Below are 6,000 nucleotides of genomic sequence, written 5' to 3' on the forward strand. Positions count from 1 at the left end.
CATTCTTTTTTATTTTAATCCCTTCCTCTACTTTTTTTACAACATATTGATTTTCCAATATATCCTTCTTCCCTATCCCCTACTCAGTAAGCCTTCCCTTGCAACAAAGAATAAGAAAGAAAAGGAAAACAGTTAAGCAAAATTAACCATCAACACCGTTTCTAACAATTCAGAATATTGCAACATACCACAGACATAGACCACTACTCTCACCCCCTATCTCTAGTGAAAGGGGGACATGCATTTTCTTAGTTCTTCTCCAGGGTCAACTATGATTAACATTCGGTTTCATTTGATTGTTCCTTTCTGTTCATAATTATACATAAACACACGTGCACATGCGCACACACACATATGCATGCACACACACACATATATAATATATATATGCATGTATGTATTATGGTTGGTTAGTTCACTCTACTTCTACTTATATTCCTAGTTTCTCTGAATTCTTCATACTTGTTATTTATTACAGTGCAGCAAAAATATTATTACATTTATGAAACATGATTTGTTTAACTCTTCCCAGAGTAATGGGAATCTATTTTGTTTCTAGGTACCACAAGTGCTGCTGCAGTGACTATTTTGATGCATTTTTCACCCTCCTTTCTGACTTTGATCTCCTTGAGGTATATCAACAAATCTATAAGCATTTATCAAGTGTCTACTTTATGTCAGATACTATGTCAAGTGTTCTGGTATAAAGAAAGAAAAGAAAAAGTCACTTCCTTGAAGGAGCTTAATAGATGTAAGGCAATTTGTAGGGGGAGAGATCAGCAAAAGTTTCATGTAGAAAGTGGAACCTGAATTTTGCCTTGAAATAAAGCTTTTCTTTCGAGCTTAGCAATGGAATCTCTGTGTCAAAGAGTATGGACATTTTAGTCACTTTCTTAGTATAATTCCAAATTACCTTCTAGAATAGTCAGACCAATCCACATGGTCCTCACAAATGTATTAGTGTACTTATTTTGGGAGACCCTTTTCCAACTTTATCTCCAAATTCCTTAATTTTTTCTAAGGGAGAATTTCAAAAAGAGAAGTGTTGGACAGCTCCCAGACTCCACCCCATAAGAAAAAGATTATGTCTATGATGATCTTAGGATTTGCCTCACTTCCCTCACAAAACTCTGTGAGATACATAGTATAAATATTAGTATCCCAGTTTTATGGTTGAGGAAACTGAATTTAAAGTACTCTAAAAATTTACCCAAGCTAGTAAGGGATAGAGTTGGAACTTCAACAAAGTTGGCTAGGTCTAAATTCAGTGTACCATAAGACTGCACAGTGCTACTGAGATAATTTTTTAAAAAACAATTTCATTTCATTTCATTTCATTCATGCTCAAAAGCTGTAATGGCTCAATATTGCCTTTGGCAATGTTTCTAAATTGATCCATGAAACACTGAAATACTTATAAATTTGAAATATATGGATGGACCCCAGATGATAATTTGGGGGTTCAAAGGATGTTGATTGCTCCTTAAGGTTAAGGAAATTGAGTGGGGAAGTGGTTTTTGTTGTAATAATATTCAATGATTTTTTTTGGTTCTGAATTTTCTTCCTCCACCCCTCCCCCACCCATTGAGAAGACAAGAAATACAACATCCACTATACATTTGAAGTGATGCTTTTCCATATTAACCATGTTGTGGGGGGAGGGGGAGCAAGAAAAAGGAACTGAAAATCTGCTTCAGTCTACAAGGGAGTGGTTTTTGAAGCAAAATAAAGACAGATTTATTTTCATTAAAAATTGGTACATATTTTTGACATACATATGTCTTTATATTATATATATATATATATTACATAAAAATGTATATATACCTATGAAAAGCTAGGTGGTATAGTGAATAGAGTGTCTGACTTAGAGTCAGGAAGGCTCACCTTTCTGAGTTCAAATCTAGCCTCAGACACTTACTAGCTGTATGATCCTGGGCAAGAATTTTAACCCTGTTTGTCTCAGTTTCTTTATCTGTCAAATGAGCTGGAGGAAGAAATGGCAAGCCACAACAGTCTCTTTGCCAAGAAAACCCCAAATGGGATCACAAGGAATTGGACATGATTGAAAATGACTGAACATATAACTTCATATTTTAGTGGGAAAAATAAAACTAACAGGGACACACTGTCATAGAGCCTCTATTCACATTAAATGGAACAGGGGTGGCTAGGTGGCATAGTGGATAAAGCACCGGCCTTGGAGTCAGGAATACCTGGGTTCAAATCTGGTCTCAGACACTTAATAATTACCTAGCTGTGTGGCCTTGGGCAAGTCACTTAAGCCCATTTGCCTTGCAAAACCCCCCCCCCCAAAAAAAACCCACATTATATGGAACAATCAAGTAAAAGTATTTATATTTCATCAACCTAACATAAGCTTTATGCTAGGATGCAAATAAAAATGCAATGTATAAAGCAATCCCCATTCAAAAAGAGTTTACATTCTAATAGGAGAGAAATAAATAAATATTACATACACACACATATGTATATGCAAAATAAATATAAACTATACTTAACTCTAAGATAGTTTGCGGGGGAGCTAGCAGTTGGGATCAGAAAAGCATACAGAATCTGGTGTTTTAGTTGCATATTGAATAAAGAGGATTCTGTGAGGTGAAGATGAGAAGGAAGTATATTCCAGGCATGGATTCAGTAAGAAGTCACAGAGATGAGAGATGGAATTTTGGTTAAGGAAATAAAAATGTATTAAGCACTTACCATATACTAAACACTATACAAATATTATTTCATTTAATCCTCACAACAACCCTGAGAGACAGGTACTATTAGTATCATTCCTATTTTACAGTTAAGGAAACTGAGACAAAGGACAGTTAAGTGATTTGCCCAAGGTCAGGCAGCTAGCAAGTGTCTGAGGTAAAATTTGAACCCAGGTCTTCCTGAAGCCAGGTCCAGCATTCTTCACACTTTGCTACCAGCTACATTCAGAGAATACCAGCTTAGTTAAATTACAGAGGAGTATGTATTAATGTTGGGGAAGTAATACACAATAAAATATAAAGATAGGTTGGGGGTAAGGTTGTACATGGTTTTAAAAATTAGAGTAATTCATATTTGATCCTAAGATGCAACAGAGAACCTATAGAGTTTATTAAGTAGGAAGTGACATGGTCTGATCTGTGTTCGAGGAAAAGCATTTTGGCAACAGTATGGAGGATGGAGTGGAACAAGAAGAGGTTTAAGGAAAGGAGATCAAATAAGAGATTATTCCATTAATCTAAGAAAGTAAAGATGATGACCTGAACAAAGCAGAAGTCTGGGAGTAGAAAGAAAAGAGTCCAATGGAAGATTTGTTGAGGAGGTAGAAAAGCAAGATTTGGCAATTGACTGACCATGTTAAGATGTGGAAAAATGGGGTTCCATGGAGCAGTTTAGAAATTGGTGGCTTACAGGATGAAGTCCAAATTTCTTAGGCCTGTATCCAAGCCTCTTCATAGTCTGTTCCTAACTTAATTTGCCCGATTTTATCCTTGTTCCCTGTAGAACTTTTCCAAATCCTATTGCATTACTGTCATCTAATGGGAAATGTTGAGTTTTAGTGTTGACTTTTTATTTTTTAAATAAAAGTTTTGTTGACGCCTTCTTAAGATATTGCTGCCACTTCCCCAATACTTTTACCCCTCCAATTGAATCATATCTTGTCCCTAACACCACTCATTCATTCCTTTCCAAATCCAAACCCTGGATTACTCCTACTTTTTTCCACTCCTACTTACATGCAGTTTGACCACTGATAGTGGAAATCTCATATTTCTAATGATGGGGTCTGCCCCAAATATATGTTATATAATCTCAACTGGGTAATTCTCATAGCTCCAAGTCAATCCTTTTATTCTACTATGATTGATTCTTTGATTTCCCACTGAGTCTGTTACAAATCTTCTCATCTTAACTGATGATGCATGCTTGTAATTCTTGCTACTGGAGGGGAGACTAAGGCTGATGAATGACTTAATTTTTAGAGTTACAAACCTCAGTGGGCTAAATCAATTGGGTGTGCACATTAAGTCCACCAACAATATAGAGATTCCCTTGGATCTCCCAAGAAAGGAATACTAGAATAAATGAAACTCCCGTGCTAATTAGCAGTGAGATTGGGCCCAAGAGTGGTCAATACACTCACAGTCTGGGTAAGATATGGAAGACCCAATGTTATAAGAACAAATAAGCAAACAGTAACAAATCAAAACAAAACAAAATCCCGTGCCTTGTCTTTTTTCTTATTTATTTATTAACATTCATTTTTAAAAACATACTCTCCCTCTCACCCCTTGAGAAGGTAAGCAGTATGACAAATTATACATGTGAAGTCATACTGTTCTCTCTCCATCAAGCATCTCCCCTCTCCTGTTCTTTCTCCACACAACTGCCAAATAGAACAACTTAAAGCATAAGACTAATTGGCGACACTCTCCTGATCAAAAAGCTTAAGTGGCTCTCTATTGTCTTTAGAAGCAACACAAACTCCTCTGTTAGTCATTTAAAGTCCTTTACAACCGATGTTCTAGCCAAACTGAAATAATTGGTCTGCATAGTTGTCCATCTCCTCCTACCTCTCTCTCTGTTATGTCTAGAATACTCTCCTTGCTTCTGCTTTGTTAAACTTTTGGTTATTCTTCAAGGTTCAGCTCAAATAATTACTTTTATTTATAAGAGGTCAGTTCTTGCTCCCCAATGGCTAGAGCCCCACTCATAATTATTTAGTAGCTAGGTGTTACAGTGGATAGAACACTGAATCTGAAGTCAGGGAAGACCTAAGTTCAAATCCCAACTCAGAAATTTATTAGCTGTGTGATCCTGGGCAAGTCACATAATCTCTCTGAGCCTCAGTTTCCTTCTCTGTAAAATGAGGATAATAGCATCTACCTTTCAGGGTTTTTTTTGAGGACAAAATGAGATATTTGTATGGCACTTTGCAAATCTTAAAGAATTCTATAAATGTTAGCTGATACACACACATAGACATACACATCAATGTCTATGTTGTCCTTCATGCTAAAGAGGACCAAAATGATATCATTATGTTGGGGACAAGATACAACTGGCTGATCAGACCAAAACCAACTATCTCAGGTAGTTCATATGAACATTTGGAGTAGAGATGTCTCAAAATCTATGCAAATCACGTTTCTTGCAATTCTGTCTTACTCATAGAGCAACCTGGTTTAGCCTGTCCACCAGACTATTATTCACCAGGGTATGGCTACTATGCATGCTACAGCTTCTTGGGGTCACAGGTGAGAGTTGGGTGAATAAGATATACTTCAAAAATATAAGGCAGCTGTGAAAAGGGCTTGGCAGTCCCCATACCAGAGGGACTAGTCTTTCCTGAACTCTCTCTCTCTCTCTCTCTCTCTCTCTCTCTCTCTCTCTCTCTCTCTCTCTATATATATATATATATATATATATATATATATAATTTACATATATATGGGGCTGTATATAGACATGTATACATACATATACCCCATGAAATATACATATAAGAGATATAATACACACCTATAGGATATGCACATACACATATTGTATATACATATATGTGTGTGTGTGTGTGTGTGTGTGTGTGTGTGTGTATTTTTCTCAATCCATTGGCCTTATCTGACAGCATATGCCTTATTCCACACCTATTATCCAATCCTGTCTACTGAGAGTTGAAGGAGACATACTTCAGCTTTGGTGCTCTGAAAGCATCATTGATCATTGCATCCATCAGAGTTTTTCCTCTCTTTCACAATTACTTTTTTGTTACATCATTGTATATAATTTCCCCTTGGTTCTGTTTCCTTATTTATTATCAAAACTTATCCATCTTCCCAAAGTTTTCTGAAGTCTTACTTTTACCAATTCTTTTGGCAAAATATTGCTTCATTATTTACACATAATAAAATTTGCTTGATCATTTCCAATTATTGAATACTTTGTTTTCATATAAAGTGCTTCTATAAATATTTGCAAATAAAGAGCTTCTTG

This window comes from Macrotis lagotis, chromosome 1 (genome assembly GCF_037893015.1).
Source record: "Macrotis lagotis isolate mMagLag1 chromosome 1, bilby.v1.9.chrom.fasta, whole genome shotgun sequence".
NCBI lineage: Eukaryota > Metazoa > Chordata > Mammalia > Peramelemorphia > Peramelidae > Macrotis > Macrotis lagotis.